The sequence below is a fragment of the Pleurodeles waltl genome, chromosome 12 (assembly GCF_031143425.1).
Source record: "Pleurodeles waltl isolate 20211129_DDA chromosome 12, aPleWal1.hap1.20221129, whole genome shotgun sequence".
Classification (NCBI taxonomy): Eukaryota; Metazoa; Chordata; class Amphibia; order Caudata; family Salamandridae; genus Pleurodeles; species Pleurodeles waltl.
This window is the reverse complement of record NC_090451.1, coordinates 14,982,563-14,997,176: the sequence shown is the minus strand read 5'-3', so window position 1 is coordinate 14,997,176 and position 14,614 is coordinate 14,982,563.

The window sequence follows — 14,614 nt, the reverse complement described above, 5'->3', positions numbered from 1 at the left end:
TTTGGGTGACCCCAGGGGCGTAGGAGACAATACATTTCTGGGGGGGACAGGGACAGCCTTGGGGACTTTCAATCAACCCTATACAAATCGCTCTTTGTTTACGAACTGCAGGCTCCGATAAATATACACAATCATATATATTAGAAGTGAACTAGGGAGAAAGGAAGGCATGGTTTCACAGTCTGAAAGTATCTTTTATTGTTATTTACATTCACAAAGTAATTAGCTCAAATGTGAAAATAACATGTTGATTAACCTTGCATCTTCATGCACCAAGCAAATCAAGGTAGGAGGGTAAAAAGGAAGAACATTCCCTTTGCGCCCCACACCCACCATGCCCTTCACCTCATGCCAATTGGAACCGCACTGGAGATATGAAAAGCGATTAGGTACAAGAGTTGTAAACTGTGCTCGGAAACCATAGTTCTAATAACACTTCTACTCCTGTGTGTGATCTTGGGCAGCTCAGCTCCACATCAGTCATAACTAGAAGCATTTCAACTGAAGAAGCTCTTGCAGTTACAGGCTATATAAACATGGATTCTCTAATCTCTGTATAAACTGCAGTCATGCATTTCTTTAGAAACAGCTGTTTGTGATGCACCAAGTCACTGCGTATAAAGAAAAGACATTCACTGATTATAAAGAAAAGACATCGGAAAATGACTATGATAGGTTTATTACAGTAGAGTTCTGACATTACAGTGCCTTCTGCCAGAGCTAGCAGCCAAGGTAAAAGGTAGATCAGGTCACAGAGCATAATTAATGCAGCTGTTTAAAGCAAAAAATGGAAAGTTGCTTTTCTTTCTTCTGCTCTACTTTCATAGCTTTGAATGTCAGAAGCTATGCACTAAGATTTTAAGTGGTTTGTGGGAAAGTTGGTGGTGTGACCATTGTATTATATGAGGTAAAATACCCCTGGCGTACATAAGGATATTGCAAGTCACCTTGAAGTTCATACCTCATAAACAAGCATTGGCAAAGCCAATATGTCTCACCTATGCAAGTTCTATTGCCTTTGCCAATGTGTTTTAGCCATGCTGTACACTAGTGAGACTACTATTCAGCATGGCTCAAAGTTAATGGCATAAAGGAGAATGATGTGTCATCGACTGGTGTGGCGTAGTGTCATGGAGTAAGTAGAGTGTCCTAAAATGGAGCAGTAAACTAACTTTAAAGGAACAGGGGTCCCTTGAATAAAATGCATCACCATTCCCATAAACAATGATATTAAAGCAGTATGCAAATGGAATGTTTCATACATTTATTCAATCACAATATAAAAGATCAAATGTAGTGGGAAAACATCAACAGGGGAAATCGAGAAAGACTGGTATTCGGGCATTACACGAGTTATCTGGATGACCCAATGTCACCGATCACAAGAAAAATGTAAAAAGTAACCTATATAGTACAGTGGTTTAGAGGAGGCTGGCCTGGATTGTATTGGGTACCTATGGTACTTACACCTTATACCTGGTCCAGTTATCCCTTATTAGTGAAATGTAGGCAGTGCCTAGAAGCCAGGCTCTCTAGGGGTAGCTGTAGCCAAGGCTTATCCAGGAGACATGCTAAGCTCATGCAATACCACTGTAGTCACACAGCACCTACACACATGAAAGAAAATACTCAGTGTTACAAAAATAAAGGTACTTTATTTTAGTGACACAAATGCCAAAAGTACCATAGAGACTATACTCCCTTAGGAGGTAAGTAATACACCAATTATATACACTAGTAGCAGCAATAGCAATAAACAGTTAGAAAAGTGCAATTAGTGAAAATCACAATGGTTAGAAATGGGCCTATGGGGAAACCCAAACCATATACTAAGAAAGTAGAATGCGAATGTCGGTTTCCCACCTAGGCAAGTGTGGTGTGTAGAGGGGCGCTGGGAGTATTAGAAAACACCAAAGGTAAGTAATAGAACCCACCTCAGAGCCCAGGAAAGCAGGAGTAAATCACAGTAACTTTCCTAGAACACACAAGAACATGAGAAAGAAGATAATGCAAGAACCAGAAGATACTTCAAGACACAAAGGGTGGATTCCTGGACCTAAAGACCTGTGGAAGAATGGGACTAGGTCCAAGAAGCACAGAAGAGTCCAGGGAGGACAGGAGCCCCTGCTAACCCGAATCAAGGTGCAAAAGAAGAACCACTGGTGAAGAACAACAGTGAGTACTGCACCCAAGAAGATGGATGCGGGTTCCTGGTTGGTGCAGATGATATCCCACACCGGATGGATGATTGCAGTCTGGTTTGCGTCGCTGGATTCAGCCAACAAGCCTTGGCACACGCAAAGCTCACGGTTAGGGGAAAATGGCACTGCCTGGGACCAAGAGGGACCTAGTGGACTCTACTCAGGAGGAGTAGTCAGAGGGGGCTCTCAGCAACTCAGAGAGCCCACAGAAGACCAGCCAGCACACACAGGAGTCCCCCAGCACGGGGACAAAGGAGTTGCAAAAGGAGGCCCACGCAGCACAAAAACAAAGGATCCCACACCGCCAGAGAACCGCTCAGGAAGCTGTGCATTGCCGGAAGGAGTGCTGGGGGCCAGAGTTACATTGTGCACAAAGAATTTCATAGAAGGATGCCAACAAGCCTTGGCAACTGAAAAACACGTGGTGAACAGGGTTACTGTCTTGCGTGGGAAGGCAAGCTCTTACCTCCACCAAAGCTGGACAGTAGGACGTCAGGACCATCGGGACCACTTCAGTCTACCACCCGTGATGTAGGATCCATGCAACTCAACAGGAGAGGGGACCCAAGCAGATGGTCGTTGTTGAAGAGAGGTGCCTGCTGAAGCAGGGTAGTGACTCCTTCACTCCAAGGGAGATTCGTTCATTCTTCTGGTGCAGGCTGAATACAGGCTGTCCTCTGAGGATGCACGACCGGGAAACAGTTGCATATGCTGGCAAGAGCTGAAGATACAATGTTGCAGAAGTCGTCTTTGCTTCGTTGTTGCAGTTTGTGGAGTTCCTGGAGGGTCCAGATGCAGTTTCTTCAGTGAGAAGGTGAAGTAAAGGATGCAGAGGATTCCTGCTGGAGTCTTGCAATCCGAATCTGAAGAACCTCCCAAAGGAGAGACCCTAAGTAGCCATGAAAGGGGGATTGGTCAGCTAAACAGGTAAGCACCTATCAGGGGACGGCTCAGACACCACCTGCTGGCACTGCCCACTCAGATGCTCCCAGAGTTTGCTGCCAACTTGGAATCCAAGACTGCAAAACACAGGGACCCTCTGGAGGAGCTCTGAGCACCACACCTGGGGTGGTGATGGACAGGGGAGTGGTCACTCCCCTTTCCTTTGTCCAATTTCGTGTCAGAGCAGGGACAGGGGGTACCTGAACCGGTGTAGACTGGATTATGCAAGGAGGGCACCAAATGTGCCCTTCAAAGCATTTCCAGTGGCCTGGGGAAGGAAGCTACCCCTCCCAAGCCTGTAACTCCTATTTCCAAAGGGAAAGGGTGTAACACCCCTCTCCCAAAGGAAATCTTTTGTTCTGCCTTCATGGGCTTGAGCTTCTCAAGCAACAGGAGGGCAGAAACCTGTCCGAGAGGTGGCAGCAGCTGGGCCTGCCCGGAAAACCTCAGAACGCTGGAATGGCAATACTGGGGGTCCTCTAAGGAGCCCCCAGAGTGCATAAAATCATACAACCAATGCTTGCAAAAGCCTTGGGTTATGATTCCAACATGTTTGATACTAAACATACCTATGCTCCGAGTTACCATTATGTAGCTGGGAATAGGTAGTGACCTATTTCAAGTACATGTGTAAAATGGCATTCCGCACTCTGGAAGTGTGGGAAAATGGTCCTGGAGGTCGTGGGGCACCTCTGCTAGTGCAGGGGTGCCCTCACACACACAGTTACTCTGCACCCTGCCCTCAGGGCTGGAGGGCCTGCTATTGGGGTGACTTATAAGTGACCTGGTGCAGTGCAACTGGCAGTGAAAGGGTGCATGCACCTTTTCACGCAGGCTGCAATAGCAGTCCTGCAGAAGCCTTTGCATGGGCTCCCTATGGGTGGCAAAAGAAATGCTGCAGCCCATATGGATCTCTTGGAACACCAATGCCCTGGGTACCTAAGTACCATATACTAGGGACTTATAAGGGGGCACCAATATGCCAATTTTGGGTGAAATACTGGGTTACCAGTATGCAAAAACCATAATTTAAGGGAGAGAGCATAACTACTGGGGTCCTGATTAGCAGGATCCCAGTAGACACACTCAAACACACTGGCAAATAGGCCAAATGTGGGGGCAACCAAGCTAGAAAGAGGCTACTTTCCTACAAGGTTAACATCCACAACAATGATTTACAAGCTTTTATACACCCACTTTTACATGAATGACTCAAATAGTGAATCAAGAAGTCATTAGCTCATAGTACCTATGCTAATGCCAACTTATGTACAATATCACAAATTCAAGTCAAGGTACTTTGGCCGACAATATTTTGATCCCCTAGACAAGTATCAGGATCATCCTAAGCCTTCGCTAAGCTTGAGTTAAAGGGGGTTACAGAGTGCTTGTAACCATAACGGCGAAGATAAATCGGACTCACGTCTCATATGAGTGAGAAGGCAATCAATGGAGATCTGAATCTCTAATCAAGCGCCAATGCCATAAAGTAGTAGTAGAGTGGAGTAGTGTCACAGTGTCATAGAGTGGAGTGGCAGAGTGTTGTAGAGTGGAAAGGCATAAAGAAGAGTGAACTGGAGTAGAGTGAAGTAAAGTAACGTGAACTAGCATAGAGAAAGTTGGGTAGAGAGTTGTTGAGCACAGTACATTGTTGTATATTGGAGTGGCGTAGAGGGTTGTGCAGTGGCGTTGAGAAGAGTATCGTAGATTGAAGTGGCATAAAGTGGTGTGGAGTGGCATACAGTGGAGTAAAGTGGAATGGAGTGGCGTATAGGGAGTTGTGTAGGGAGTTACAGAGTGGAGAAAGTGTTAGAGTTTAATGGAATAGAGTGTCAGAGTCTAATATCATGGAGTGTAATGTCATAGTGAAGTGTCATAGAGTGGAGTTGGGTGATCTAGAGTGAAGTGGCATAAAGTACAGTGGTGCAAACTAGAGTGGTGTAGAGAGTAGTGGTATAGAGTGCATTGGTTTTGAGTAAAGTGGTGTAGAGTGCATTGGCGAATACTGCACTGGTTTAGCGTACAGTGCAGTAGCGTAGAGTGGTGAAGAGTAGAGGGGAGCACAGAATAGATTGCAGTGGTTCAGAGTGCTGTGTCATAGAGTGATGCGGTGCATGGTAGAGCAGAGTGGTGCAAGGTAGAGTAGACTAGTGTAGAGTGCAGTGGTGGAGTGCAGTGATGCAGAGTAGAGTGGCATAGAGTGTAGTGGCATATAGTACATTGGTGTAGAGTGCATAGAGTGGCATATAGTTGAGCGGTGCAGAGTAGAGTGCCGTGGTGCAGAGTAGAGAGGAGTATAGTTCAGTGGCAGAGTGCAGTGTTGCAGAGTAGAGTGTCATAAAGGGCAGTGGTGTAGAGTAGCGTGGCATAGAATGCATTGGTGTAGACTGCAGTAATGCAGAGTAGAGAAGAGTGGCTTAGAGTACAGAGGTGCAGAGTAGATTAGAGTTGCATAGAGTGCCGTGGCATAGAGTAGATTGCTGCAGAGTACAGTATAGTGGTGAAGAGTAGATTGTTGCAGAGGGGAGCATAGTGATGTAGAGTGCAGTAGCATAGAGCGGTGCAGAGCAGATTGGAGTGGTGCAGGGTACATTGGCGTAGTGCAAAATAGATTAGACTGGCATAGCATAGAGTAGAGTTGCGTAGATTGCAGTGGCATAGAGGAGATGATTTCAAAGTAGAGTGAAGTGCCCTACAGTGAAGTGGTGTAGAGTAGAATACAGTGCAGTGGTGCAGAAAATAGTGCAGTGGGACAGAGCACAGTGGCATTGAGTGCAGTGGTGCAGAGTGGCGTGGAGTTCAGTGGCAGAAAGTGCAATGTTGCAGATTAGAGGGTCGCAGAGTACAGTGGTGTATTGTAGAGTGACATAGAGTGCAGTTGCATAGAGTGCTGTGGTGCAGAGTACAGTGGCATTGAAAGCAGTGGAATAGAGTGCTGTGGTGCAGAGTAGATTGGCAGTGGGATCGAGTGCATTGGTTTTGAGTAAAGTGGTGAATAGTGCACTGGCAGAGTGCAAGGGTGTAGTGTACAATGGTTAGAGTAGAATAGCATAGATTGCAGTGGTGTAGAGTGGAGTGGTACAGCATAGATTGCAGTGGCGTAGAGTGGCACAGAGTGGAGAAAAGTGGTGTAGGGTGCAGTGGCATAGGGTAGATTGTTTCAGAGTAGAGTGAAGAAAAGATAGAGATAAGATAATATACTTCAATATGCTGAAGTATGTAACGATAACAACAACATAAATAATAACGCTAGGCATAACGGCCCAAAATGAAATATGGCTTCTCCCTGTTAGCCACACTGTAATTAAGCGCTTCATTACCTAGATAACAAAACATTAAACATAAATGTTAGAAAAATATACCCTTCTAATAGCTAAATTGTTGTGTAAAAATGTAAAATCTGAGCTCAGTCTCGACTTCACTGTTTCACCAACTGGTGTGATCTTAGGCAAATACAAATATTGTGTTTCACAGAGTCTCCTTTCTAGCCTGCAGGCATCACGGTGAGTGGGACTCTCTTCTCTCTTTAGATCTTCCTCATTGTTTTGCAGCTCCTCTTGAAGGCGTCCTGCAGTGCTCCTCTTCAAGGCAGCAGGTGACAGTAATCATCCAAAACTCTTTTCTCCTCCTGTGCCCTTTGTTCTTATGAGCACCCTTAGAACAGGACAAAAGGGCAGAGGGCGCAGGGGGCCTCCTGACTCACCTTCGTTTGGTTACCATCAGCTTGGAGGATTTGTCTGTACAGGGCTATCGTAAATAGCGCTTTTGTGTGCCAATGGCCCTCTGAATGACAGATGTGAGAGGGGAAATTATTGTGTCCCCTTGTCCCCCCCACCTTCGTCCCCCGTGTCCCCCACCCTCCAAAATCTGGGGGGGATACATCCCCCGCATCCCCCACACTTCCTACGCCCATGGGTGACCCCCAAAACCAAGAAGGGGTGTTACTAGAGAGTCCCCGTGAGTTGCAAAGCCCAGCCAACATCTTGCATCACTGGGTGGTCTGGTCGCTGGTGGCAGCGCCTAGAAGCACCGCCCCTTCGCACAGCAGCAGGAGGGGCACGATGCAGTCTCTCGAGCATAACAACTGCTCCCTTGTAGTTAGTTGGTTGGAGCGCGCCCCGTTACTCAACGGAATGGGAAGGACCTGGTGATGAAGCATGCCTCCAAGGGGTATCCCTGGTGCCTGTGTTTTTTTTTTAGGAAACTAGTCAGTCTTCTAGTTCCCCTTTCTTGGACAGTTAGTTTTTTGACATAGATGTGAGCCAGGCTCCTGTTAGGTTGTGTACATTAGTTTACGGGAGGATGAGCCATGGCTCTCACCGTTCCTCCCAACTGCCTTTTGGAAGTATGTTCTCCTTGACATGGTGAGACTGAATATTGTGTTTCTGACAGGTAAACTCTATCTACTGTCCACAGCATGGGTTCACCAGGTAATTCTGCCAGGGTTCAAGGAGAAGAGTTCACCAACCTGGTGCAAGAGCTGCTGCAGTCACTCTACTGTTGGTCAGAGAGTGTGTCTGAAAAGAGTACACCCGCAACTGGGCCATCTTTGGGTTTGCTGGAGAGGAGATCTGGGGGAAGCTCACTCCCAATTTCCTGTCCCTCATCTGTGACCATGAGCATGGCCAGCTCAGCTCTGTCAAGGTAGGGTTTTAGGTGGTTTCCGAGGGTTACTCTCTTGGGGTTCCTGCAACTGCCAGAGTCCACCAGATAGGTGAGAACCCCCTTTCCTTCCTAGGATAGAGTGGGGTCCACTCCACGTATCTTGGAGAGCCCCAGGGGCCACAGGCTCCAGCACCCATACACTCTGCCCAGGATGGTACGCAACCAGTGCAGCTTTCTGGTCCGACCACAGCTTCTGGAGCCCTTGGCTATCCTCAAGGTTTTTGTTTTCCGTTTTTCACCTTTGAGTGAAGGCCAAGCACGTGATCCACTATGTCCTGCTTGGGCTCTCTGGGAGGTCTCTCCCATCTCTCGTTCACAAGGCAAATTGGTCCCTTAACAGGATGCCCAAGCAAAAGTTTGAATAGGGAGAAACCCATTCCTTTCTATGGCACTTCCCTGTAGGAAAAAAACAGCAATGGAAGTAGAACATCCCATCTCCTGCCATCTCCTGAGTATTTCTGGCCAAGGTGCCCAGCTAAGGGGATGTCAGGGGTCAAAGTTAGGAGAAACACTCTGCATTCCAGGGGCAATACCAGTCTCCTGGTGGCACCAGGTTTAAGGTCTCTGGCATCAGCATACAGGAGCCCCTCCTCCCAGTAGGTCCTGTGGGTACCACTAGCATCACCTTCTTTCTGTGCAGCCTGCTGCTTCAGGCCTTCAAGAGTGGGGCAGGTTTGCTGTCCTTGGCTCAGATCTTCCCAAGAGGGTCTCCCTGGTCCTAGAAGCTCTGCTGTGTAAGGCCCAAGCTCCTGAGGGTCAGTTCCCTCTGGGGCTGTTAGGTCTCCTCTCTGAGGAGAGAGATCCTGCTCTGTTATCTGTTTGGAAGCTGGTCCCCCAGTGTTCCTGCCTTTTCTCTTGGTAGGTTGGGCCATTATCCCAGGCTCCAACTCTACTTTTTCACCCTCTGCTTTGCTCGAGTTGTGACGCACACCCACTCAGGAATACCCAGCATAGCTGTATGGGTCTTTCTTTCTATCTCAGCCCAGGCTGAGGACTGCAGATCATTCATTCCCTAGCAGGCACTGGACAGGTATAGCAGAAGAGACCACTACCTTCTTTTGGTCAGTAACACCTTCCCATTCTAAGGACACCATTGCTATGGGATGGACCTTAGCCTGTCAGGAATGACTCTCCAGGAAGATACTGGTCTGAGGACACCAGTTGCTCAGGCTCCATGGCCACAGTGGCACTGGTATCTCTCAGTGCTTCAACTTCAGTCCCATTGATATGAGGCTGTTGTCTGTGCTTCTCCAGACTACTGGGCCAGACCACCAGGGCAGCTGCATCCACCCCACCCTCTGAGACTAGAGTTGCCCAGTAGGCTGACTGACATGGTCGGGGCCTACTTGGAATCCCGCCTGGAGACTTACAACCGCATTTACTGCAGGTGCACTGGAGGCTTTCTTTTTATGAGGAAAGTTCACATCTCGTTTGGTGTCCATTGGTTTTGCAGTTATGGCACCAAGCCTTTCTGGGATACCAAATTTTCCCTTTGTACCCACAGTTGGGCTGGGATGAGTCTTGGGGCCCCCCTCCTGTGAAGATTTTTGGGGGGGCTTTAGAAGACTGTCATTGTTTTGGTTACCCTCTTTCCCTTGTGGTGGCTTTTGGCCTCGTCTTTGTGCCCCCACCCCCCCTACCAGTGGAAATCTTGGTCACTCTTGTTTTGACCCAGTGGTCTGCCTTCTTCCCCAACTCTTGAGGAGAAAATAGACCAAGATCTACCAGGTGCTGGTGCAACTTTTTTTTTAACACAATTAGTCAAGAGATGCTCTTCCATTATTAACTTGTAAAGCCCCTCACAATCATGCACATTATCTTTTACCCAGCCACCTGGCGTTTTCACTGAGACGCTGAGCCCACAAAACCAACCCAGGGCTGACTCTGGTTTTTCGAGTCTCCCTGAATTTGATTCTGTACTCCTCAGGAGTCAATCCAAATCCCTCACTCAGGGTAGCGTCTATGGGATCATAGGAAGTTGCATCTGCCTCATTCAGTGTGAGGAGTCTGTCCCTGCACTTTCCTGAGACCTGTTCCCAAAGGAGAGCTCCCCAGTAGTGTGTGGAGAGCTCCCCGGTAGTGTTTGGAGCGCTCCCCAGTAGTGTGTGGAGAGCTCCCCAGTAGTGTGTGGAGAGCTCCCCAGTAGTGTGTGGAGAGCTCCCCAGTAGTGTTTGGAGAGCTCCCCAGTAGTGTGTGGAGAGCTCCCCAGTAGTGTGTGGAGAGCTCCCCAGTAGTGTTTGGAGCGCTCCCCAGTAGTGTGTGGAGAGCTCCCCAGTAGTGTTTGGAGAGCTCCCCAGTAGTGTGTGGAGAGCTCCCCAGTAGTGTGTGGAGTGCTCCCCAGTAGTGTTTGGAGAGCTCCCCAGTAGTGTGTGGAGAGCTCCCCAGTAGTGTGTGGAGAGCTCCCCAGTAGTGTTTGGAGCGCTCCCCAGTAGTGTGTGGAGAGCTCCCCAGTAGTGTTTGGAGAGCTCCCCAGTAGTGTTTGGTGTTTGGAGAGCTCCCCAGTAGTGTGTGGAGAGCTCCCCAGTAGTGTTTGGAGAGCTTCCCAGTAGTGTTTGGAGCGCTCCCCAGTAGTGTGTGGAGAGCTCCCCAGTAGTGTTTGGAGCGCTCCCCAGTAGTGTTTGGAGAGCTCCCCAGTAGTGTGTGGAGAGCTCCCCAGTAGTGTTTGGAGAGCTCCCCAGTAGTGTTTGGAGAGCTCCCCAGTAGTGTGTGGAGAGCTCCCCAGTAGTGTTTGGAGCGCTCCCTAGTAGTGTTTGGTGAGTCTTCTGGAAACACAGGCCCCCTCATAGGCTATGAACCATTTGGTGAAATCATCACCGTCCTCGTATTTGCAGACAATTCTTTTGGGGATTTTAGGGTCACTGTGTCCCTATTTATGATATTGCTGACCCCATTCATGGGTGCTCAACCCAATGCTGCTCTTTCCCTCTCTATAGCTTAGATCCTGTGTACCAGGCCCAGTCTCTTAGCGAGACTCTCGAGGAGAGCGCCTTTCTCTGGACCTTGAGGAACCTGAGACGTCCTCACTAGAAGGAGGTGTCCTAGACACTTGGGCGGCAGGTTCCTCTATTTCAAGTTGAGGGTCCCTTTCTTCCTCCTCACCTGCGTTGTCCTGATCCTGATTCACAGGATCAGTGGCCTCATCTGCAGGCTGGGACTGCTCATGCTCTGCCAGCAGCTCCTGGAGCCTCGAACCGCTAAGGTTTGAGCCTGTTTTTATTTTGTTCCCTTTACAGAGGGCCCTTAACTGCTTGTCGGACGGCTGAAGGTAAGGAGTGATGTTGAGCTCCACAACCCTGTCCTCTGAGGTGTTCAGTATTTTAAAGAAGTGGGGACCTTTTTCAGCTAGAGAAAATATCCTAACACACGGTTTGCAGTTCTAACTGTAGTAAGTTTTTACTTTTAAGCTACAGGGTCATAACCAGGGCCCTAACAGTACTTTTAGGAATTTGGAAAAAAATACCCAGTTCAAAAATAAAATGTATCTAACGGCAATTTTTGGATGTACTCATGTAGTCACTTACTGAACAAGTGGTATCAGCAAATGCAAAGTGGCAGACCCCACCGCTGTTCCACCGACGTAGGAAGGTGGCGCTCTCATGCACTAACATGAAGTACACCGTGCAGGGTTCAGTGGATCCCCAAAGATGGGCAGAGACACATAGGTCTAGTGCTCTATTTGTGGAGGTGTGCAGGAGCAGCTGGGCTTATCAGAGGGTAGTATCAAGCATTTGTTCTACTTGCAGAGGCAATAAATGAGACACACACTCACGGAATACGTCAGACACCAATTTAGAAAAATAACATTCGCTTTTATAGATGCTTTGAACCAAAGACCTTTGTTAGAAGGGAAGCAGTTTTTAAATTGAAAACACTTTTCAGTCTCAAAAATCGAGACTGTGCAATTTTCAGAGTCTTCAATGTTAATAGCCCATGGGAGGAAAACAAGAATGCAGTTCTTCAGGTAAGTACACGACTTACAAATCCAGTCTTCGGGGTTTTAGGTCAACACCAGGCAAGGTTAAAATCAGTACCAAGAGTGCACCCGCAGCGGCACGGGGGCGGCCAGGTGCAGAGGTGAAATTTGAAGTTGGGTGCCTAATGTTAACCAGTGGACGCAGGGTGGGGGGGGGTAAATGAAGATGCAATGCTCACTGGTCAGAAAAAGCGGTGTCAGAGGTTGGTCTCCTGGGGTTGATGTAAACACAGGCGGGGGGGACAAGGCAGCATCAAGAGGCACAGGGGTAGCGGGGTGCAGAGTGCCAACACAGCATCGTGCACCCAATGTTAACCAATGGAGACAGGGTAACGGACAAAGCGCTGCTCACAGGTGAGTAAAGTGATCTCTTTAAGCTGAGGTAAGTGTAAGGGGAGCCACAAGGCAGCACCAAACTTACACCCTCAGTGGTACGGGGGCAGCCGGGTGCAGAGTGCCATCTCAGGTGCCCAATGTTATCCATTGGAGGAGATCCGTTTCAGAAACAGGCTGCAGGCTCTGGCCAGGAGGCCTGGCGAGCTCAACCCACGGCTGCCCAGGTAAGTAGAGATGCCAGTGGTTGTACGGACACCGAGGATCCAGTTCCACAGTGCCCAGGGGCTGGACTGTCAGTGTCCCTATGACCTCTGACATCCAGGGGGCCCAGAGACAGGGGTGTCTTTAGGCGTTGGAAACAGATTGCCGTGCAGGTTCGCGGGCGGGGGAGGCTTCAGATTGAGGCAGTAGGTGTCACTGTGGAGTCCGGCAGGGATCATCCCACGGTTGACTCTTACTCAGAAGCACTGGGGAACCTTCTCAGGACTGGTGCATCACTTGCGCCGTGGGCGTCGGAAGCAGAGGTGGTTCCAGGGGCGGTTTCATGGTTTCTCAGGCAGCAGTCTTCTTTGAAGTTGGATTCTTTTGGGCAGGTCCACTGTCCACAAGAGTTCTTGTTCTTTATCGAAGGCAGCCAGTCCGCCCAAGGCTTTGTAGGTCTCAGGGCTGCAAGATACATCATCTTTTGGATGCAGACAGGCTGGTAGGACTGGGGCCAAGTCAGTTGGTGTCTTCAGTATTCCCTGCTTGTGCGACTTCTCTGTTGTCCGGCTCTTCTCAGGTCGAAAGGAATCTGAGTTCTAGGTTTCAGAGGTGCCACCTAAACACTGAATTTAGGGGCGTTACAGGGAGTGCCAGGCGGTAGCCAATGAGCTACTCACCTTTAGAATGACTACACCCTTCTTTATTACCATTTCCTTTGATAAGTGGGCATAGCCCTAACCCTACTGGCCTAATTCCTTCCTCTGCACAAGATGGAGGAATTTTAAAAGTAGTGTCCACTTCAGCTCGTCCACCCTAGGGATGGGACTGGCATGAAGTGGGCACTCCTCCTAATTTAACACATTTTCCCACCAGTCTTGCGCCAAAAGAGGGGTCAGGACCTGGGGGTCAGCCTTCTCTACCATTTGGCGAGGCCTGGGTTGCATTTCAGAGACGGCAAGGCCTTTGAAGCTCCCGGCCCTGTAATGTCCATCCTTCCTGGGAGAGGAGGTCACACCGCTGCCCAGAGCAAGCCTTTGTTCTGAGCCCTCGAGAGCACTGGCTCTCATCTCAGGGGGCAGAACTCTGTCTTAAGGTGGCTGCAATGGTTTTGACCAGTCAGTGCTCACACTAGGGGTTGGTAAGTTTGGAGGGGACACCTCTAAGGTGCCCTCTAAGTGAATGTATTAATAAATCTATCACTGAGTTCAGGGAGGGTTTACTGATATGAAATGTTTGATACCAAGCATCCCTATTGTCAGTGAAGCCATCATGTAGCTGGGGAACTCGTAATGACCAGTGTCCAGCACATGTACTTAAAATGGCTTCACTGTTCACTATGTCTGAGAATCGGCAAAGACATAACAGGGTCATAGCTGGTCATGCAGGTATGCCCTCATATGTAATATAATGCACCCTGCTTTTAGGGCTGGAAGGCCTGCTAGAGAGGTGACTTACATATATTGCATGCAGTGTAAAGGGGACAGGGCACACAGACTGTGCCATGTTGTGTTTTCAATTTGGGCAGAGGCAGCACTTGGGCGCACTTAGGTGAGAGGGTCCCTGAGGGTGGTACAATCTGTGCTGAGCCATCAGGGGCCTTCCTTTAGTACCCCATGCCCTAGGGACCAGAGGTACCATTCACTAGGACATGCAGTGATAGCTAAAATTTTGCTAATTGAGAAAAACGAATGTGGCATTTTGGGGAAAGAGATCTGGCACTGGGGAACTCTAGCAAGGACCCAGTGCACTTTCAGTCGAAATTGCACCAGAAAGCAGGCAAAAAGTGTAGGATGACCATGTAAAAGGAGACAGTTTCCTGCATCTAGAAGGCCTGATGTAGAAACTAAATATTTGAACCCCACTTGGTGGTGATGGGACAGTGCATTGTGGGCAGCCATCCTAAACTGCCACCTGGAGCCTGCTAGGCTTGATGTAGGCACTATGGGCCTCATTATGAGGGCGTAGGAGTTCAACGCATGTCCGGCGGGTGAGAACAAAGTTCCCGCCCACCGGCCCTGTGGTGAACATGGCCTTAACATTGCAGCCGGCTCCTAATGGAGCCGGCTGCAATGTGGTGGGTGCTGTCGTGCATTCCACTGCCCGTAATTTGGGCAGTGAATTGCGCAACAGGGCTGTGCATGGGGGCCTCTGCACTGTCCATGCCAAGTGCATGGGCAGTGCAGCCTCCCCCCAGGCCCCCATTCCTCCAGCCATGGACAGACTGGCGGATGAAGACTAGTAATCCCCAAGAGCAGCGCTGCCCTGGCGGATTACAACTGCTAGGCAGCAGGCT